General features: G+C 47.7%; 1 protein-coding gene and 1 long non-coding RNA gene across 29 annotated transcripts in view; one reads left to right on the top strand and one right to left on the bottom strand.

Moving 5' to 3' along the window:
- Positions 1-23,038, top strand: part of LRRFIP1 (LRR binding FLII interacting protein 1) — a 161,681-nt gene that overhangs the window by 37,576 nt on the left and 101,067 nt on the right. For 2 of the 28 annotated variants that reach the window (XM_086376064.1, XM_086376045.1), the window contains exon 1: positions 19,984-20,135. The exons of 25 other annotated variants lie outside the window; for them this stretch is intronic. The gene's annotated coding sequence lies outside the window, so the exon portion shown is untranslated. Of the gene's footprint in view, positions 1-19,983; positions 20,136-23,038 lie in introns of those variants that run through there. One more of the 28 variants, XM_086375940.1, reaches the window with a different exon arrangement.
- Positions 9,505-11,506, bottom strand: LOC147374870 (uncharacterized). Its single transcript, XR_015154888.1, has 3 exons — positions 11,156-11,506; positions 10,869-11,008; positions 9,505-10,624 (listed from the first exon to the last, which is right to left on the bottom strand). It is a non-coding gene; the product is annotated as an uncharacterized LOC147374870 (long non-coding RNA).

Raw genomic sequence — 23,038 nt, 5'->3', positions numbered from 1 at the left:
GCAGAGAACCTGTTTCCAAGGAAGGTCACGGTCACAGGTTCTGGGTGGACATGATCATTGGGAGGATGGAGTAGGGACAGTGCTCCTACGCTCACGAGTGTGCGCGTGTCCCTCAGGGTGGAAGTGTGTGGTGTGTGTCCTGCGCTCTGAAGCCCTTCAACAAGATCAGGAAAACCTTTTTTTCCTCCCAGGCCTAGCCACTGAAGGTATTTTTTCCCTTTATCTTGGGACTTGAAGACGTATAACAGTATGTGATAAACTGACCTGAAATACCTGTTTGTTCTGCAGTAAAATCCATTAATAATACCTGATAACTAGGACAGTTTTATGCTCCCTTTCTCAATCTGGCTATTTATAGTGAAACCTATTTTCTCTGAGTTAAAGTGCACTGGTTACCATTAACAGCTGGCACTGGTTTAACTAAAAGGACTCGATTTTTCGGTTTGATTCTGTCACCCCAGACCACTTGACCATCCTGATAACGACGGTCTTAAAACATGATGGATAAAGACTTTGCTGTTCTGACACAGGAGGGAAAGAGGTGAATAGCTAGATTTCCAGCATGGGGAAGGAGGGTACGCTGTCACGGTACTGTTTATCCAGTCTGGGGAGCCAGGAGGCTGGCGGGGCAGGGTGGCACACAGGGGAGAGTTAAGAGTCCGTCTGAAAGCGTTGTGTTTGAGGGAGCTGAGGGCTGCCCCGATGGAAAGGTCTAGCAAACGTTCAGACATGGTGACCTGGAATTGGGAATCATCTCATTTGGGGATGGTCCATGAAATCTCTTAAGGAGATGGGGAGAATGGGATGCAGAGGGTAGACAGACAGGGCCAGAGAAGAGCCACCCAGACTCAGGGGGGAACCCGGCAGCACCTCACGCCTCGGGAAGACCCAGAGGGGCATAGTTAGAGGATGTCAGGGGGCCTAGCCTGGGGCTTCAGGAAGGGCCACAGTGGACTGAACCTTGGTGGCAGGACTGCAGATGGAGGTAGGGTTTGTGGCATGGGCGTTGCAACAGTCTGAACACAGGTTGCAAAAGAAGCTCCAGACTCAGAGGATCTCAGAAAGGAGTCAGTTTATTAAGAACAGAGAGCGGAGAGCTTGTGGGCATTGCGAGCGTGGCGGGCCGACCTCCTGAAGGCCGAGGAGAGCGGACAGTTTTCGTGCGTTAGTAGCCAACTGTTACAGCCTCAAGACAAAGCTCCTGCTAGAAGAGTGGCATCAGGGGATTGGTTACGGTGCCATTCTCAGGTGGCACTAGTAGAAAGAACCCACCTCCCAGTGCAGGAGATGCAGGAGATGTGAGTGTGATCCCTGGGCCAGGAATATCTCCTGGAGGAGGGCATGGCAACCCACTCCAGTGTTCTTGCCTGGAGAATCCCATGGACAGAGGAGTCTGATGGGCTACAGTCCATGGGGTCGCAAAGAGTTGGACATGACTAAAGTGACTTGGCACTGGGCACTGTAGGATGAGTACCGGGGTGGGTATTTTTGCCTAATTTGGGGTCAGGAAGCCTGCTGGTGATGATCGGGGGGCTTTTGGGAAGGCTCCGTTCTATACAAAATGGAAAGTGATGCTGCTCAGAAACTGAACGGACTTCCTTGAAGATGTGAGGTCTGGTATCTGGAAGTGTGTTTTTGCTGCCTTCTTTGAACTTTTTTGTTTGAATACTAGAATTTTGAGCAAGTATCATTTTTTAAAATAATCACTGTAGATGTACATTTTTCTACCCACTGGCTGCACAGTGCTCTTCCGATATTTACCGCAGTCTGTGCACATAAGCCCCTCATTCCCTTGCTCTAAATAACATGGAGACGAACAGCCACGTTTAACCATCTCTGCCTGCATCTCTGGCGTGGCTGGAGGTGAAATCGCTCAGTTCAGAGGATGCGAGCTTTTGTGAAGGCTTCTTGAGCGTACTGTGTCTCATGCCCCCTTGAATTAGTTTTCCACTACATTGCAGAATTTCATGACAGCCAAGAATCTCCATTCACGAGACTGCACGTAGGGTTTTTTCTGGAAGCTAATACACGACTTCAGGCTTGTTATCGGCCCACTGCACCGTGCTGACTCTGAAAGATTTTTGAGTTTCTCACGTATCTTAAAGAACACGTACAATTTTAATAATTCATGAAACATTTAAATAAGCTTCTTACTGTTAAATAATGCAGGAGGTCTGATGGTGGAATAAACTATTTACTGATGCTTTTTGAAGTTAACGAAACTGAAGTCTAAGGGTTTCAAATAAAGGTTAACTTAAAACACAGTAGCAATTTTGTTTAAAAAGAAGGAAATGTTGATTTTGTTATTTACTGGAGTGAATTGTTCTCCTGACATATTTATATTTTGAAATGATTTAATTTAATAGCCTGCAATTTTGATAAAACATATATAAATAACCTGTGATCTGTGAAACACAGGAGTCCCGATGTTTCTCCCAGATTTGAGAGTCAGCATAGGAATCCAGTCTTCCTGTGAGACTGAGTTGGTTCCTGGAGACAGCTATAACGCAAGATATCATAGTCTGAGGCCTCATTGATTATCAGCACAGTATTTCAAAGTGAATTTTTATCCTAACTCATTTCCTTCCATAAGCTACCAAAAGGCACTACAAAAATAAAGCAATAATATGTTTTGTTAATAAATTTTATTTTATATTGGACTATGGTTGATTGGCTCAGAGGTTAAAGCGTCTGCCTCCAATGCGGGAGACCTGGGTTCGATCCCTGGGTCGGGAAGATCCCCTGGAGAAGGAAATGGCAACCCACTCCAGTATTCTTGCCTGGAGAATCCCATGGACAGAGAAGCCTGGTGGGCTACAGTCCACGGGGTCGCAGAGAGTGGGACACGACTGAGCGACTTCACTTCATTATGGTTGATTCACAATGTTGTGTTAGTCTCAGGTATACAGCAACAAATACGTGCTCTTCATAAGCTTCATTAGCATGAAAACTGGATGCTCTGTAGGAGCGATCTTGTGTGTGTGTGGAGGGGGGTGTTTGACAACTTCAGCACAGCTGAGTTGGCTGGTGTAGCAGAGAGGCGACACCCCTTCCATGTGGAAAGCGTGACGGGCATTCTTTACCTGGCGAAAGGGCTGGGGCTGAGGTCAACGCTAGGGGCCCTGGGGCCAGCTATTCCTCACTGGCTGGATTTGCAGGACAGAGGGTTTCCATGGCAACTCCCTGCTGCTTTCCAGGCCCCTGACCCCGAGGATCATTGATTCAAAACACCCAGGCTCCCAGACCTTCCCCTTGGGGGAGCCCCTGGGTCCTGGCCACACCACCCACCAGCCACATGACTTGGGGCAATTTATTTAATAGTTCACCTTTTTTTTTTTCTTTTTTTTGCCTCCATAACCTTCCTTGGAAAATGGCTGGGGTGGAAATTAAATAGGAGAACCCAGGCACTCAGCAGGCTCCAGAGTCAGGCTCCTGCCCGCCGCGTGGAGCACGTGGCTGTCTGTGGAGGGACATGGACGCAGCCGTGAAGCAGGTTGGGGCCGCTCAGCCATGTTCCTGCTGTCCAGTTGCTGGAGGCCCCTGTGGGCTGGCGTTTTACTCTTCTTGCCCGTCCTCTCAGAGACTGGGGTTTTTCTCTTACCTGGAGATGGAGCAGGAGGCAGGGAGGGTGCAGGGGAGGGAGGCTGGCCCTGCCGCTGCGGAGGCCAGAAGCCGACGTCCCGCCTCCGTGAATGGGAGCATGGCTCACTCATCCACCCATCACCACCCACAGTGTGGTACCCGCGGCTTCCGTCCGGGATGGACACAGACCAGAAACCACCTACGCAGGGGCTGGGGAGCCGCGCTCTGACACAGAGCGGCCCCTCGGCCTCCCTTCCTGCCGTGTGACCCTCAGACCATGTGTTTCCCACCTGCCCCTGTCTCTGTCCTCTGTCACACCCTAGGCTCTTCTCTGTGCAGCCGCTCCCACGGCTTTAACCCCCCTCACGACCTCTCCACGTCCTTCCCTGAAACCCTCTCCTTCAAATTTGGTTTGATGATGCTATGTCCACAGCACTGAGCATCTTCACCCCTAACCGGCCACTACCCCCCTGTATCTCCCGTCCCCACCCCGCCACAGCTGCCTGAGCCAGGATCCCTCATCTGAACCCCAACCCCCTCCATGTCCCTCCCTCTGTGGAGCTGTGAGCATGGCTCGCGTGGTTGCCTCTGTAGCTTCCTAGCCTGTGGGCTTCCAAGACTGGCTCCCCTCAAACCTGTCTTCACTGTGGTGTCCCAGGGAGTCCCAGCAAACACAGACCTCATGCCACAGTTTCCCTCTGTTACCATCCTTGTGAAAGTGAAAGTCGCTCAGTTGTGTCCCACTCTTTGCAACCCCATGCACTGTAGCCCACCAGGCTCCTCTGTCCGTGGAATTCTCCAGGCCAGAATACTGGAGTGAGTAGCTGTTCCCTTCTCCAGGGGGGTCTTCCCAACCCAGGGATCGAACCCAGGTCTCCTGCATTACAGGCAGATTTTTTACGGTCTAACCCACCAGGGAAGTGCCTTCACCATTCTTAATGACTCCCTATAGCTTCTAGGGTCACAGTCCATGGGGTCTCCCTACAGCTTCCAGCTGCAGTCCATGGGGTTGCAAAGAATCAGACATGACTGAGCAACTGAACTGAACTGATAGCGTCCAGGACCAATTTAAAGCTCTTAGTATAACACCAGGGGCCTCTTAGCTCCCCTTCCCATCTCCTCTCCCTCCCACAGCATCTTGCACTGCAGACGTGCTGAGCTACCCAACAGTCTCTCCCATCACTGTCCATCCTTCTAGACTCAGTTTGCCCTTCCTCCAGGAAGCCCTCCCTGACTTGCACAGGCTGGGTAAGAGCATTCACACCCACTGCATATTCTCCTGAGAGCATTTATCCTAAAATTTGGTTTACAACAAGTTTTTGGCTGAATAAATGAAGAAATTACCAACAAGGGTAATAATTGCTGACGACAGGAAATGTTTATTACATTAACTGTCGTACATATTCATTGTAGAAAATAATTAGGAAAATTCAAACAGAAAATAAAAATGATGCCCTGTACTGTGACCAAGCATAAGACCTGTTAGCATTTTGCTCTATTCCCCTCTATTGTATCAATGGCGTTTTTGAAGATGGCTTCAATTATATGTTTAGCAATACTGCATCTTTCGTTCTCCTCTTTAAGGAAAGAAATCCACTCAACCTCGGTACTGAATGCTCTGTAAAACCTTTAAATGGCCACAGAATACAGCACTGAGGTTGTTACATTGTGTCTTTGTTTTCCTCTTGTTGGATGCGAAAAGGTGTTTTACAGGTGTCTCTTTTCTCAGTTGTGAATAACATGGCAGATGAATGTCTTTAAGAATAAATCATGTTTTGTAGGAAAGTGTTAGTGGTTCAGTCACGTCCGACTTCGCAACCCCGTGGGCTGTAGCCCACCAGGCTCCTCTGTCCATGGGATTTCCCAGGCCAGAATACTGGAGTGGGTTGCCATTTCCTTCTCCAGGGGACCTTCCCATCCCAGGGATCGAACCCAGGTCTCTGGCATTGCAGGCGGATTCTTTACCATCTGTGCCAGCAGGGAAGCTGATTTCCTTGAATGGGATATTGGAAGTGCAAATAAAGCTTTTAAATGTTTAAACGCGTGTGAGGGTCCCAATACTTGTTTTCCAACTGCCTGCCTGAGAGGCTGTCAGTTTACATTGGCATCTGTGTCGTCTGGAAGGATCTCACCACAAGAGGAGGTGCCTTTGTAAATCTGGGAGCTAAAAACTGGTGACTCTTTGATTTGTCAGTCTCGAAAGCTCTTTTTCAAACTGTCAAAGCTTGCTTGCAGTGTTAGTATTTCTTTCTTTCTTGGTGACTTAGAGCTTACTTATTAACCCGTTTGCATTGCCTGTTGCAAATCTGTCTCCTTAGCTGAGATTAGGAGAGTGTCTTTGGCCATGCTGGGTCTTTGTTGCTGCGCACGGGCTTTCTCTGCTTGCGGCAAGCAGGGGCTGCTCCCTGGTTGCAGCGTGCAGGCTTCTCGTGCGGGGGCTTCTCTTGTTGCCAGGCACAGGCTCTCGAGTGCGTGGGCCTCAGCAGTGTGGTACACGGGCTTAGTTGCCCTGAGCTGTATGAAATCTTCCCACACCAGGGGTCAAACCCAGGTCCCCTGCACCGGGACTCCTAACCACTGGACAACAGGGACGTCCAAAATCGGGAGCTGAACATCTTCCTCCTTGCCTACAAGAAACACCCTACCCAGGTGCTTGATAACCCTAAAATAGGTTCTCCACCGGGCTTATCTTATAAGATGTTGAAGCCGACACCGGGTGTTAGGCCGATGAATGAGAGCAGAAAGTTGGACTTAAGTGGGACCAAAAAAAGGACTCCAGCTCGGGTAAAGGCGTATACGCACTCCTCTCTTTAAAAAGAACATGATCTCCTTAGACGCCGACTAGTTGTTCCATCACACTGTTCCCTAGGCAACAGTCACTGATGAGCAGAAGCCTGCAAGGTCTCCTTAGCTTCCACCCAGCTGAGATGTGTCCACTGGACACAAAGTCTCCCACATCGCCCAGAGAGTGGGCTTGAGTCAGCTTCTGGCAGGAGATCAGGACAGTCTGGACAACTCTGAATGTTAGACACCAAGCCATCTAACAAAAACCAGCTGGGAGGAGTAGGTTTCCTGTGTTCTTGGACACTCGACAAATGGTGGTAGATGGTTGTAATTCTGAAAGGGAAAAAATAACACATTATCTAAGGACAATTTGTCAACTGGGTTTTTTTCATGGAGAGGAAAAAGCCTGAAATGTCCCCAGTAAAGCTGTTTGCCGTCGTTATAACCACAGTTGGCGGGGCGGAACACGGAGGCTGAAGCGAAGATGGCTCTGTCCTGGGTGTGGTGCTCGGCCGTGCGGTCTTGGACAGGTCACTTGTCAAGGCTGGAAAAGTGACGTCCACTGGGAGCAGCAGCCAGGCCAGATCATGTCCGGAGGCCCTTCCAGCTGTGGTTTTAAGAGGGAGAAAGAGAACATTTGTCCGGTGGAGGCAGGGGTGGGGTAGGAAAGAGCCGGGGCTAGGGAGGGAGCCGTTGAGCTCCTGGTGTGGCCACGCCATCTCGAACCTGCGTCAGCTGGAATCCGTCACTCAACCCCAAGCCATGATTTCCAAAAAGATGCCCGGGAATAATAATAACCACCTTTCAGGGCTGTCGAGGCTTAAATGAGATAAACCCGGAAAGTGCCAACACAGCGTGTGATACAGGGTTCAGTGGCCGTCTTGTGATGGTTTGGGGACCCCTTCACACCGGTCCTGGGCTCACAAGGCCCCACTGCCTGCTGCTTCCAGGACCTCAACGAGCCTCTCTCCCTGTCTCCACCTCCATCCTAAATCGGAGAGTGGGTCCTTTCTCCTGATGGGGCTTCTGTGAGAAATAACAAAGCATGTCAGGCACTTCGATAGCCTCTGCTACACAGTATTAGTGATTGGTTTTGTCATGAGCCTCATGGGGAAATGTTTCCCTTGAGAGTCGAGCAGAGATGCTGAGCGCAGCACATGGGGCTTGGGGTCGGGGGGCTTCACAGTGAACCCTCCCCCCACAAGGTTCTCATCCGCCCCTTGTTTTATCTGAACAGACACAATATCTTCAGGTCGTATGTGGAAAACCAGTCTATTCTATTGCATTTTAAAAGGGTCCTGGGATCCTGAATTAAGGGAACCCCTTCCAGTTCATGTGGCAATTATTGCTGTAACATTGGTCTCCCCCTTTGCAAGGGACGAGCAATGGCCTTGTGTCAGCTCGTGGCGTCAGTCATGGATCGTGTGACAACGTGCAGCACGCACACACTCGACAACCAGTAGTGGGTGGTTCTCAGCTGCTCTAGAGGCTCAGAGCCGAGAGCCAGAGGCTTTCCACAGCAAGTCAGGTCCCCACACGCTTAATCCCAACCGGTGAAAACAAATGGTCCCACAAAAGCTAATTCATCTGCCACACGTCAGACACCCAGGACAGCACAACTAGATTCTCTCTTGCTGTTGGACATCTAAGTCAGACACTTCCAATTAAGGGTAAACCCTTGCTTTCCTGGTGGCTCAGACAATAAAGAATCCTCCTGCAATGCAGGAGACCCAGATTCAATCCCTGGGTTGGGAAGCTCCCCTGGAGAAAAGAAATGGCAACCCACTCCAGTATTCTTGCCTGGAAAAGTCCATGGACAGAGGAGCCTGGCCGGCTACAGTCCATGGGGTCTCAAAGAGTCAGACACGACTGAGCGAATTACACACACTATAGTGGTGACATTTGTGTTGGGTCTTTTGTATCCTTAGGACAACTACAGAGAATAGCTGGGGGCCAGGGGGCTCTGCAAAGGCTGAGGGGCTGCTGCGGGCAGCCCACCAGCTCTTCACTGCCTCTCCCCGCTTCCGTGTCCCCGAGAAGCCAGCCCGGCCCGGGGCGCACGGCCAGCACTGGCGTTGTGTGTGTGGCTGAGGGGCTGCGGCAGGCAGCCCACCAGCTCCTCACTCCCTCTCCCCGCTTCCGTGTCCCCGAGAAGCCAGCCCGGCCCAGGGCGCATGGCCAGCACTGGCGTGTGTGCATCTGTGCACGTGTGTGCACGTTTCCTTGTGAAGTATCTCAGACCACCTCACCAAGTAGATTAAGAGACGTGCAGAACCAGTCTGGTAACATACTTCTTACAGCTTTTTCACTGTTCACAAGGTTGAGTTTCTTTTCCTCATTCTAATCTCTGCATTTTTTACTAAATGAAATGAATATTAGGTCCTCAGGTTTCTAGAAGTCTACGGAAGCACACAACGAGCAGGTCAGTCTCAGGACAGAGTCACTGATAGATCCTTAGAGATGAAGGGTCAGTGCCCCCCATTTCTTGTCCTGTTACTGACTTTAAATGTGCAGACAACATAGAGCTTCCTAAAGCAGAGGCGGAAAATGTGGTTCTTGGAAAGAGAGTTATACTTTTGTGTTCAATGAGAGTTTAATATTTGAAAAATTAAAAATTGAATACAAATAAGATATTCAAAAATTCTTAGATAGCCATTATGATCATATTACTTGTTCAAACTGGAAAGCAGAAATTTTTCTGTACCGTATGACACAAATTTTATCTTGCCTTAAAAAAATACTGACCTAAATTTAAGTTTGTTCTATACTTGGTTTATTATTCTGGTTATTCTAAAAGAATATATACTTTATCTTATATTAAAATAAGACCTTACAAATATCTTAGAATGGATGATACATATTTTAAAATGTCTCTTAGCTTGAAGTGCTAATCAAATCTTGCAATGTGATTCACCTTGTATTTTTCAAATATTGCTATAAATAAGCAGCAAAATGCTGACTTTCAGTGCCTTTAATAAATTGATAGTTTTTCAGTTCTTCACAGAGAATAATGTGTTTACAATCTGTAGCACTGTTCAAACTTTATAGATTAAAAGTAGGCTTATCAATGCGTGTATATTCCATCTGTGAGACAGAAAAGTGATCTTGTTTCTGTGTTAAATAAAACTCTGACATAGATGAGCTTGTTACCGAGGTTCCTCAGCTGGGAGTTGGGTCCTCTTTTATTACAAATGCTGTTAGAAACACTGTAACGAACTGTCTCATGGACGGAGGAGCCTGGCGGGCTACAGTCCACGGGTTCACAGAGTCAGACACGACTAAGTGCCTAGGCCCACACATGAGCTGAGTTCGTGGGAAAAAAGAAACATGGGGATTCAGCCGCCAAGGTTTGAAGTGACCACCAGGAGGCAGTCCTCTGCCGCCGGCCTGAGACTGCAGGGTGCCGGTCGGCCGCGTTAGGGATCCAGGAGGCCACCAGGAGGCCTGGGGACTCGGAGTGTCGCCCTTTGTCCGGCTTTCAGAGGGGAGCCCCACCAGCCTCACGGGAGGGCTCTCCTCTCCCCCACCTCGAGTCACTTGTTGTTTTCTCAGAAACACAAAGCTGCGTGTTCTGGCTGCAAGCCCCACGCCTGGCACGTGTGGGGATATTTTCATTGAATGGCATGGCACCTGTCATGTTATAAGTGGTTACTTATCTGTGCAGTTACTTGACATCAGTCTCCCCCCAGAGGCATGACTGCCCTGTCCCCTGTTACGTCCGTGGTCTCTGACCCGTGGCAGCCCCACCCCCGCGTGATGACGGGATGAGTGACAGGAGTGGATGACGTGACGATGATTGGCAGGGCGATAATGGGGGCGGGGAGGGGGCGGCACCGGGGACAACTGCGGTAATTCTGAGGAGACTCGCTGAGGCCGGGCTGGGGCGGTGGCCCGGGGGCACCTTGAAGTGACTCAGAGAGGGGAAGCCAACTTGCTGGTGGACTGCGCAGGGCGGGGAGGAGCGCCGGCCTCACTCGGGCGGGCATTTGCTGATGTCCGGACCTGAGGGATCATTTAGTCCTCCCACCAGCCCCGAAGGTTGTGTCTGCCACTGCCTCTCCTTCACTGATGGGCAGCTGAGACCCAGAGACCGCAAATGAAGTCTTCCCCAGAGGCGCTGGTCGGCAGCGCCCCCTTGGAAGAGAAAGTGCAGAGGACAGACCGTTGGAGGCGACAGGAATTCCATTTTGAATACATCTCGAGCTTGAGGTGACTGGGCCCTCCAGGCAGAGATGTCCACCTGGCCGGTGGGCTGAACCTTGGACAAATCAAGAGAAAAGAAATACAGATCTGGACTGGGGAACGTCTGGGTCACGGTCAATGAGGCGGGGCTGGCCAGGGGCCTTACGGGAAAGAACTCTGAAGACTTCCCGGGAATCCTAAAATCCGTGCCCCCAGGAGCGTGGGATGAGGATGTAAGTGCAGCTGTGTGTTCGCTTTCTTTCTGGGGCATTAAAAGTAGGTGCAATATAATGGATAAAGATGCAACAGTTACTACTTACTGCTTGCAAGACGGGTTGACCATATCAGTGAAAAGAGAGACGTGCACCAAAGACATGAGCTTGCATCACCGTTATTTTCTCTTGCAAAGAGAAACCTGGCATCAGTGATCCACCCTGTGATCATGCGATCAAGCCTGTGACTTTTAAAGCAAAATTTAAGGAAGAAAAAAAAAGCACTTTAACACCCAGAAGGATTCTGAACTTTGGGTCCCCTCACCCTCCATGGGCCTTTGGTTAGATTTCAAAGGATCCCTGAAATTGGGTCAGAAAAAAAAGAGCAGCATTACCTCACGTTATGAGTGCCAGCCTCAAACCCTAGCAGAGTTAGAAGTGCGCGTGGCTTCATCACCGAGTACTGTTTTTGTGTAACTTTTCGGTGGTTGCAGACAGCTGGGGAAATTCACATGGTCATGTGGATATTAAAGTAGACGTGAGCTCTGGCTACTCAGGGCACCAGGAAAGAAGCTGGTACCGGGGCCAGTTATTCCCGGCCGTATGACGCTGGGCCGGCGCTCTGCGCACCTCATCTCCCCCGGGCTCTGCCCACGGGCTCTAGGGGGCGACAGTGAGGCGGAGGAAGGAGACAAGTCTGCTCCGCCCCGCCTGCTTCCTGTTTCTGTAAGCCGTCGCCCCAGCAACCGCCTTCACCGGCAGCCTGGTTCTGTTTCCAGCGTTCTTCATGCTCTCAGAAGCCACTGCCGCGGAGCCCGTGGAGGTTCTGGAGCACAGTGCCTTCTGAGTCTTTGGGGTACACTAACTCACCCCTCTGTTCCCCCAGCCCTAGTGTTCCCCGAATTATTACCTCCTTGTTACCTGAGTCTCCTATGCCTTCTAAGTCATTCAACACTTGCTTAGTGGGTCCCCTGTATTAAATTACTCCTATTAACATAACTGGTATAATTTCTCTTTTTTTTTTCCTGTCTGTATTGTGATTGATTGATTGCTGTTGTTGTTGTCAATAAGTCATGCCCAACTCTTTTGCGACCCCATGGACTGTAGACTGCCAGACTCCTCTGTCCATACAATTCTCCAGGCCAGAATACTGGAGTGAGTAGCCATCTCCTTCTCCAGGGGATCTTCCCCACCGAGGGGTTGAACCCACATCTCCTGTTTTGGCAGGTGGTTTCTTTACCACTGAGCCACCAGAGAAGCCTGTGATTTATACTGTATCACAATTTAAAAATATATTTTGACAATACATTTCATAATAATCACTTTCCTTTGTAACTGTGTGTACTTTGTTTTACAGATCTTCCCTGTAGCTCAGACGGTAAAGAATCTGCCTGCAGTGAGGGAGACCCGGGTTCAATCCCTGGGTCAGAAAGATCCTCTGGAGAAGGGAATGACAATCCACTCCAGTATTCTTGCCTGGACAATCCCATGGACAGAGGAGCCTGGCAGGCCACAGTCCATGGGGTTGCAAAGAGTCCGATACGACTGAGCGACTAACACTATACTTTGCTTTAAGCACTTACAAATACCATTCTGAGGATGGCCACAGGCTTCACCAGCCTGCCTCACCAGGGGCACCTGTGGTGGTATGGTAGAAAAGTAGGAAAGAGGCAAACACAGTAGAACAGCCTAATTAATTGCGGTTTCCTTTTAGGTTTAAAAGCCTCTAGGAAATGAACACATAAAGGTTTTTCTTTTCGTTCTTCTTTTCCTTTCAAATAAAGTTACAGAGGAAAATGAAACTGTGTTATTCCCCCCTTTAAAAGTAGTACATGTGTATAAAAAAAAAGGTGAAAAATAGAAGGAAACAGAAAGCTATCTATACTCTCATTATAACATAAAAACAATCACGGCACTATTTCAGCTCATTTCCTCGGGTCTAGTAGTGAAAGTCGATCAGTCACGTCCGACTCTTTGCAGCCCCATGGACTGAACTCTCCAGGCCAGGATACTTGAGTGGGTAGCCTTTCTCTTCTCCAGGGGATCTTCCCAACCCAGGGATTGAACCCAGGTCTCCCACACTGTAGGCAGATTCTTTACCATCTGAGCCACAAGGGAAGAATACTGGAGTGGGTAGCCTATCCCTTCTCCAGGGGACCTTCCTGACCCAGGAATCGAACCAGGGTCTCCTGCATTACAGGCAGATTCTTTACCAACTGAGCTATCAGGGAAGCCCTATTTTGTTAGGGTCTTTGTTATTTATTTTTTCATAGATGTTATTGGAGTGTGTATGTTGAGAGTGTGCACTCAGCATGGTCCTAAGCGCTTTGCATTCTATTACATACTCATCAAATATACCATTTTTATAGCCAGACAGAATGCCATAAAGTAGATATCCCAAGATCAATTTGGCCATTTCTTATGGTCTAAAACTTTCAACATAAATTAATTTTCAGTGTGGTAAAACACACATAACATAAAATTCCCCATCTTACCCGTTTTAGGTATACAACTCAGTAGTATTAAGTACGTTCACAGTTATGCAACCATCACCACCACCTTCTCCAGAGCCCTTCTCATCTTCCCAGACTGAAACTTTGTGTCTATTAAACACTGACCCTCATTCCTGTGGGTTTCCCAGGTGGCGCTAGTGGTAAAGAACCCACCTGCCAATGCAGGAGACGTAAGAGACGGGGGTTTGATCCCTGGGTAGGGAAGATCCCCTGGAGGAGGGCATGGCAACCCACTCCAGTGTTCTTGCCTGGAGAATCCCCAAGGACAGAGGAGCCTGGTGGGCAACTGTCCATGGGGTTGAGAAGAGGTGGACACGACCGAAGAGACTTGGCATGCATGCACTCATTCCTGTGTCCCCTCCATTTGGCAACCACCTTCTACTTTCTCTATAAATTTGACAATTCTAGGTATCTCATGTAAGTGAAATCATATAATATTTGTCCTTTTGCAATGCGCTTATTTCACTTTGCACAATGTTTTCAAGGTTTTATTCACATGGAAGCATGTATCTGAATTTCCTTTTCTTAAAGGCCCAATAATATTCCATTGTATGGATATACCACGTGTATTTATCCACTCACATATCAGTGAACACTTGAGGTGTCTGACATTACTAGCCAATAAGAAAGCGTTAGCTCAGGCCCCGTGGGAACACTCACCTGTGGCCAATGGGAGGCAGCCACTGAAATTTCACCACCCCTCCCAACTGTGAATCTGTTTCTCCTTAATTTCTCCTGTTCTTCCCTACTTACGAGCTTCCCAGATGGTGCTGGTGGTAAAGAACCCACCTGCCAACGCAGATGTAGGAGACGCAGGTTTGATCCCTGGGTTGGGAAGATTCCCTGGAGGAGTGCGTGGCAACCCACTCCAGTATTCTTGCCTGGAGCATCCCATGGACAGAGGAGCCTGGCGGGCTACAGTCTATGGCGTCACGAAGAGTTGGACACGACTGAAACGACTTAGCACGTGTGCACTCCCTACCTACACATCCTTTTGCCTCCTTCCGGAGATAAAGGTGCTAGAAGATATGGTGTTATTATAAGTAAGTAAGCAAGTGAGTGAAAGTCGCTCAGTCATGTCTGACTCTTATCAACCCCATGGACTGTAGTCCATGGAATTCTCCAGGCCAAAATACTGCAGTGGGTAGCCTTTCCCTTCTCCAGGGGATCTTCCCAACCCAGGAATTGAACCCAGGTCTCCCACATTGCAGGTGGATTCTTTACCAGCTAAGCCGCAAGGGAAGCCCCAGTTTTATTATATTTTATGCTAAATGGAGGACACATGTTCTAAATAATCATAGAATATTCAAACTGAAAACTTTGAATATCTTTATTCAAAATTCTTAGTTGCTTCACTGTGGGACAATTTCTTCTTTTTCAAAAATTGTACCAAAGGAGAGTCTCTTTACCCAAAAAGAGAAGTTCGTGGGCTTCTGTTGCCTAATCCCCTTCTTGGGAGACACAGTCGTATCTCCTTATCTGGGCTGTGAAGTTCAAGTCCAGTCATCTGACCAGAACTTCCTTCAGAGTGTCTGAAGGCAAATAACGTTCCCAAAATTCAGGCCACTTGTTCTAGAACAGTAATCATGGTTCCTCCTACTCCAGCTCACAACTTAGAGTTGCAGTTCGTCTTCTGGTTGCAGGGGCTTACCAAGCCTGTGTGTTTCCCCTGCACCAGAGCTACCCAGCAGGCTGTGGCTTCTGAGCCACGGAGATACTGGCAGAGATAGAAGCCAGAGTGGGTGAGGCCGGAAGGCAAGAAGGAGGGGCAGCTGGTCTCGGACAAAAGTTAACTCTCAGATCCCTTTGTGAATAGTGACTGGTTCCAGTAGATTTAGGTTACATGTGCCTTGAAGAACTTTGTAACGTGTGCACTGTGAACCAAACACCTGCACCGCACTTTATTTATTTAAGTACAGGCTTCGAGTCATCACGGATGGAACCTGACACACCGCGTGCACCAGGTTACTGCCGCTGTCCCTCCTCTCTGACGGATGAGGAAACCGAGGGGTGGACCGAGGTTACGGGACTGGCCAAGGCCGGCACCACGTTCTTGGCAGAGCGCAGCTCCCCGCACGGGCAGTGTCGGCCCCAGACCTGATCGTTCCTCCTCGGTGCCTCTCCCTGCAGAAAAAAATCAGACGGTGACGCTGCCAATAATAATTAGCTTTTCACTGACTTCAGTGCTAATCCTCCTTCAAGTCGCTTTGCCTGTTTATCTTTTATTGTTTAAAATTAGATTCTGGCCTTTAGGCAAGAGTGTCTTTTTTCTGAGCCTTATAATTTCTTTCCTTTCAGGGGCTTTATCGAGTGGCTGACAGCAGAGTCTCTGTTTACTTTCTAGGCAACTGCAGTGCTGTTTCTGTTGTAATAAGCCTGCCGTCCTGTCCTGTGTTATTGCAGCACAAGCACAAACTCCCAAAGCTGCTGAGTCCTTACTGCTTCCCTAACTCAGAGCATCCGATGGAGGAAGAGACGGCAGGCCGGGGCTGGTGTAATGTTCTGATGATGGGAGTGCTGCTGTTCAGACAGGATAAAGAGATCAGCAGTGTAACTACTGAAAAGAGAGAGAGTGTGTAACTGCTTGCACGCTAATCCAAAAATTCAGCCCCAAACTGAGTCCTGTGTTTGTAATTATATAAACAAACATCCATAGTAGAGGGGAAGGGTGAGGGGGGAGGGATGGTTAGGCAGTTGGGGGTGGACATGTACGCTCTGCTATATTTAAAATGGATAACCAACAAGCACCTGCTGTACAGCACAAGGAACTCTGCTCAATATTCTATAACAACCTAGTGGGGAAAAGAATTTGAAAAAGAGTAGATACATGTAGGTAAATAACTGAATCACTTTGCTGTGCATTTGAAACTAACACAACATTGTTAATCAGCTGTGCTCCGATACAAAGTTAATTGATTGATTAAATGTGCTCAGGGAACAAGTTTCTCTACTTCTCCCCTCCCCCGAAAAAAACCATTGCATTCTCATACACCATGGTCGTTTTTTTTTTTTTTTTTTTTGAATGATGGCAAGAAGATAAGCTTTCATTCAAAATAGCATTTAGGAATAAAGAAATATGCAAGGCCTATATGAAGGCAACTATAACAATATACCAAAGGACATAGACTAAAAAAATGGAGAGAGAGGTACCTTGTTTCTGAATTAGAAGACTCTGTATTGAAAAGATGTTAATACATCCATAAAGTAATTCCAATGATATCCCAGTTTAGGGGACAAGGTTGGCTTAAAGTTAAAAAAGTAGACTCTGAAGCTGATCTGGAAGAATAAATAGTGAAATCAGCCAAGAAACTTTTGGAAAAGATTAACAAAGGTGATTTTTAACCTTTTTTTGTTTCCTGCAACTTCTTTGTTCAAACAAAATTCTACTTCCCTATTCAAACACTTTCAGTGGGTCCTTTACTGCCTCCTGAATAAAGTGCAAGTTCCTTAAGCTATTATATGAAAAGAGCATTCTAACAATATCTGAGGATATTCTGAACAGCAATACAATTCTATCACTTAAATAGAGCAGCTCTTTTGTTTACTGTGTTTCCTTCTGGTCTTTGTCTACGGTTTCACAGAGTCCTATTCATAATACATCAAGAACGCAGAAAGCTTGGCTTTGGGGAACTAGTAAAGCCAAAATTCTGGACTTGGAAGGGGGAGGTTCCATAAAGAGGGCAAAGCACCCAGTGCTCAAAAATGCTGACCAAAGCTTTCAGCCTAATGCCAGCCAATTAAGTGACATGGGACTCACTCTACCTGCAGCTTCTCTCAACCTGTGTGTCAACTGTTCATTCCAGAGTCCCTTACCTGCAGGAAGAATAACCCATGTATTTTCGAATAACAGCCAGAGTGTGCAGCAGGTGCCAGCCTGGGGTCTTACCACTTACCCGCTGCCTGCCTGCTGGCCGCATCTGTGCTGTGTCACACAGGAAGCTGTGGAGGTCACAGCAGTGGCCCGAAACTGCAGCCTCGCCAGCAAGAGAGCAAGAATTCTATTCAGCTTTCTCCCAAACCTCTGCTTTGGAGGTTTTTCACTTTGTTTTCCTTGTTATTGGCCTCTTTCGTTGGTTCACAGTATCCTGTTAGTTTCAGGTATAGAGCACAGTGACTACGTTATATATAAATGTGCATATATATATATATATTCTGTTGAGACTCTTTCCCATTATAGGTTATTACAAGATATTGGATATAGTTTCCTGTGCTATACAGTAGGTCCTTGTTGGTTTTCTATTTTATCTATAATAATGTGTCTCTTTTACCCCCAGCCTCCTCATTTACCCCTCCTCCCCACCTTCCCCCTTTGGTTACCATAAGTTTCTTTTCTGTGTCTGTGAGTCTATTTCTCTTTTGTAAATAAGTTCATTTGTATAGTTCGTCGCTCAGTCGTATTTGACTCTTTGCAGCACCGTGGTCTGCAGCCCGCCAGGCTCTTCTGTCCATGGGATTCTCCAGGCAAGAACACTGGGGTGGGTTACCATTCCCTTCTCCAGGGGATCTTCCCAACCCAGGGATTGAACCCGGGTCTCCCACCTTGCAGGCAGATTCCTAACCATCTAAGCCACCAGGGAATCCCGGATAGTTTATTTTAGATTCCACATATATGTCTCATCGTATGATGTTTGTCTTTCTCTGCTGGCTTACTTCACTCAGGAGGCTTTGGAGGTGTGAGGGCCCCTGTGCTGTGTGGACTCTGCCGGCCGCCTGTGGGCCCCCACCCTCGCCCTGGCTGTGTTCTCCATCACGCCCCGCTTTTGGATCAGGTCTTCCCACAGGGTCCAGGAAACCAAACTCAGTTCTTTGACCGTCTCACTTCCTGTGTTCTTCCTTCCAGCCCACCTCCACTGTCACCGCCTTGCCCTTGGCCTGACTGCACCAACTCTGAAAGCTCCGTCTCTCTCTTCCCACCCTGTGGCCCCCGCTTCCTACCTTTCAGTGTCAGTCCTGACTTTCTCGCTGCTCCTGACCGTAACATCCAGCCCCGCTTTTGAGTTTTTACTTGAAAAACTGAGGGCCACAGACATCAGAGGACATGGTGAAATATTTCTGTCATGACCATTACTTCTGTGCATGTTTAGCTTGGATCTGTTGGGGTGTGACTCCTCTGTGTGAGTTAGTAAGTCCTTCTACAGTGTGGGTGTCTTGGATGAAGGCACAAGCTCCCTAGATCAAGGGTTCTCAGCAGGTTCCCTTCGCCTCCCAGAGGACATCTGTTGGTGTCTGGAGACACCTCTGGTTGTCGCAGGAGGGAGGAGACTGCTACTGGCACCTAGCGTGTGGTTGTTGTTCAGCCGCTTAGTCACGTCCGACTCTGCAGCCCATGGACTGCAGCACTCCAGGCTTCCCTTCCTCTACCATCTCCCAGAGTTTGCTCAAATTCATGTCCATTGAGTCGGTGATGCCATCCAACCATCTCATCCTCTGTCAGCCCCTTCACCTCCTGCCTTCAATCTTTCCCAGCATCAAGGTCTTTTCTAATGAGTCAGCTGTTCGCATCAGGTGGCCAAAGTATTGGAGTTTCAGCTTCAACATCAGTCCTTCCAAAGAATATTCAGGACTGATTTCCTTTAGGATGGATTGGTTGGATCTCCTTACAGCCAAGAGACTCTCAAGAGTCTTCTCCAACACCACAGTTAAAAAGCATCAATGCTTTGGCGTTCAACTTTCTTTATGGTCCAACTCTCACATCCATACTTGACTACTGGAAAAACCACAGCTTTGACTAGACGGACTTTTGTCGGCAAAGTGATGTCTCTGCTTTTTAATATGCTGCCTAGGTTAGTCATAGATTTTCTTTCAAGGAGCAAGCGTCTTTTAATTTCATGGCTGCAATCACCTTCTGCAGTGATTTTGAAGCCCAAGAAAATAAAGTCTGTCACTGTTTCCATTGTTTCCCCATCTATTTGCCATGAAGTGATGGGGCCAGATGCCATGAACTTCCTTTTTTGAATGTTGAGGTTTAAGCCAACTTTTTCACTCTCCTCTTTCACTTTCGTCAAGGCTCTTTAGTTCCTCTTCACTTTCTGCCATTAGGGTAGTGTCATCTGCATATCTGAGGTTATTGATATTTCTCCCGGCAGTCTTGATTCCAGCTTGTGCTTCACCCAGCCCGGCATTTCGCATGATGTACTCTGCACAGAAGTCAAATCAGCAGGGTGGCAATATGCAGGCAGGGAGGAGAGTGCTGTGGCGCCCAGTGTGTGGAGGCCAGGAATGCTGCTGGTCATCCTCTGACGCACAGGGTAGCACCCAGCAAAGAATCACTTCACCCCAGATGTCAGAGGAGCCACGGTTACAAAACCCTGCCCTGTATTTGTATTAAAGTTCCATCTGGGGAGGGAGATGGGAGGGACGTTCAAAAGGGAGGGGACATATGTATACCTATGGCTGATTCGTGTTGATGTTTGACAGAAAACAACAAAATTCTGTAAAGCAATTTTCCTTCAATTAAAAATAAACAGATAAAGAAAATTTCCCTCAAAGTCTAATCCCATATTTAATACACATGCCTCAGTGGAAGTGAGGATAATAGGAAGGGACTTCAATGTAATCTGAGTAACTAAAAATCAAACCCACAGGTCAGAAGAGGCATTTGGAAATCCTACAATGGACTTAGGGAGCCACGCCTTTCCATTACCGAAGGCGGGTCGAAGCTGCCCGATGAGGTGGCGGGTATAAAGGTGCCTCTAATTGACCTGTCGGCTGGTACTCAGAGCTGACGTGGTCAGGAGTGCTATTTGATCTCTAGTTATTCCAGAATTTCCACTCTCGTGCCAAACATGTCTCTTCAGACGGCTGTTCTTCGCTCTTCCTTAAACTTCTCTTGAAGTTCATCTGAAGTCTTCGTGTTTCAGAGGTGAGGTTTTTATGCTCTGTGTTAAGTCTTCTGGAAAGATGTCTGGTTCGTACAAATTGGTGATAAAGGAGGTGCCCATAATCTGGCACCTTTCTGAGGCTATTAGTTGATGGTTTTTCTTTGCACTGTATTTCAGGGGCTAAAATGCAGAAGGGAAAATCCTTATTTTAGGCTGTGGACATGTGTTTTTAGTGTTTCCCAGGTGGCACAGGGTAAAGAATCCAGGAGACACAAGAGATGTGGGTTCGATCCCTGGGAGGGAAGATCCCCTGGAGGAGGAAATGGCAACCCCCTCCAGTATTCTTGCCTGGAGAATCCCATGGACAGAGGAGCCTGGCGGGCTGCAGTCCATAGGGGCGCGAAAGGGCTGGACACGACTGAGCGACTGAGCACATACACAGTGTGTTACAGTCTTTGTTTTCTTTAGAAATATGTATTTTCTTAGGAAGATTATTTTAGGGATGCTGTTTTAGACATTTCTGTACTGTAGGCGAGAAGGTTGCTTACTTCTGATGTTTCTGATTTTCCTGAAGTCGGGTCACCTTCAAGTCAAGCTGTTTAGCAGGAAGGCCTGATTTTAAACCTTTGAATTCATCCTACATGCCGTCAAATTTCCCTATGTGCTGTGGGTACTGTTTAAATTTAGATTATAAACTCCTGTGTTTCCCATACTTCCTTTCTATGCATGACATTTGTCAATAGCATTTGTAGCCTGACTGATTTCTGGATTTTTCAGTGAGCAGGGTAAATGTTTGTTTCATGGTTCTGATTGTTAGGCACTTTTTATCTCTCCTAGACGTTAAACTCATAGGCAAGATTACTGAGGCCAGAGCCAAATAAATCAGTGAGCATCTAGAAGAAATATTGCTTTTATCTGTAATCATTTTATTTTCCTAAATATATATTGAAACATTGCCTTTATTTCTTACCAGAAAGTGTTCTGTTAGCTAGTAAATACAGTTGTTGAAAGTAAAGCACATTTTTTCTGTCTATTCTGATCGAAAGTATTATACATGTACTTTTCCAAGTGCATGTTGAGATATTTTTTCCTTTGAATTAGGGTGGACTTAGAAGGGCTTTTCAGCCTTTTCCTATATTATGGAGAAATATGTAATGGATTTCAGTTGTTTTGTCCTCAATATTTTTAGAAAATAATTGGCTGATACTTGCAGTGTGTTGTGTTCATGAAAAACAGAATTGGTTTTGCTAAGAGATGCTTTATCACAGGTGTTTGTGGCCATTTCCTTGGCCACAATACATGAGGAGTGTTCCCGTGATCACTCTCATCTTGGTCTTAAGGATCAACCGTTCTGAGGAATGGATTGAAAAAAACTGATACATTTCCCCCCAAGACTGCTATGGACTTATTCCCGGGCACTCTTGGAGATGAACGTAATCCCAGAGTAAAATAAGCTAGAAATTACTTTACATGTGGGTAGCGTTTACCCTGCCGCAGCATTTGTGGGCTGTCTGGAGCCCTGTGGAAGGGCTCCGGGTGCAGGTCCTGAGACCAGCATCGCCCAGGCTGAGCCGGAGGCAGCTCTCCTGCATGCCCTGCAATTTCTGCTCCACCCGCCCTTCTCCTGCCCCAGCTCTGTGTCCACAGTCTCTGCACCAGGCCTGTGCTTCTCGTGGTCTGTCCTCTCCTGGACACTGCGGTTTTCTCATCCCCATCTTAGCTCGGAATCAGGCCAAATGCTGAAAGTCCGGAGAAACCCCCCAGCCCACCCCCTCCATCCCTTAGTCAGCCGTCTTGCCCACGCCCCCTCTGTTTTTCCTCCCTCTCCTTTTGACTCTCCCACTTTTCAGTCTCCAAACTGGCTCAAGTCGCTTCCATCCTTAAAAACAGATGGGCAAGTGAACATGTCTCTCCCCACCCAATCCCTCTTCTTGCTTCTGTCTTCCTCCTGGGCTGTCATGTGTCATGTACTATATGAGCAGAAACCACTGAAAATGCTGGAATGTAGAATTTCAACAAGAGAATACAAGAGCCAGTGTTTATCGAGTTGCAAATTAAAGGCTTTCCGGACCCTGTTGTCATCACTTCATCTGCCTTGCTTAACACTGGTATTCACACCAGCCTTCTGAATAGTGGTTTCCAGAAGGCACCTCTGTTATGCGTTTCTCTACCCACCCATCGTCTGTGTTGACTAAGTGTTCTTGTATTATGACGATGATGATCTGGCTGTTCTGGGTCTAAGTCGCAGCATGCAAGCTTGTCAATCTTGGTCGAGCTTGCAGGATCTAGTTCCCTGACCAGGGATCAGACCTGGCCCCCTACGTCGGCAGTGTGGAGCCCTACCCACTGGACCACCGGGGAAGTCCCGGTGTTGGCTTGTTCTTGTCACTCCTCGTATTCATGAAATGTGGGGATCCCCAGATTCCTTCCTTCAGACTAGTTTCTGTTATATGCATGCCACCATTTTTCTCATCACCTTAAACCAGTTTATACTTCTGGTGCCAAAGCGCCTGTTGGACACCTCCAATAAGGCTTTCTGCCCCTGCTTCTAGTTCAGTCCAACCAAAACTCGAACTCATCACCTTGCTTAGAAAATCCAAAGGGATTTTAAATATACATATTAAATAAAAAAGAAGTCTGGTGAATTGCTGGGTGCTAGGTAGCCATGCAGAAAAAAACATTCCTAAAGTCATGCCACTTTTAGAAGAGAGTTTCTATTCTCCGTGGCTACAAAAATATAAAATACATAAGATAAATAAGAGTTGATGAGAAGCTATCGAAGTCCCTCGTTTTCCTGGGAGAATCACCTGTGCATCTGTCGTTTATGAACTGCCCTCTGTCCCCCGAGGTGAGCACATGCACCCATCCCTGAAGGGCCCACTCAGTCCTGGGCGACAGTGAGGACCACACAGGCAGCCATGAGGCTGAAGGATGTGGTCGTAGG

Source organism: Bos grunniens, chromosome 3 (assembly GCF_055505025.1).
Source record: "Bos grunniens cultivar Pamir isolate PY7600 chromosome 3, Bosgru_T2T1.0, whole genome shotgun sequence".
NCBI classification, from domain to species: domain Eukaryota; kingdom Metazoa; phylum Chordata; class Mammalia; order Artiodactyla; family Bovidae; genus Bos; species Bos grunniens.
Note: the sequence above shows the minus strand (reverse complement) of the source record. Positions and strands in the feature narration are given on the sequence as shown.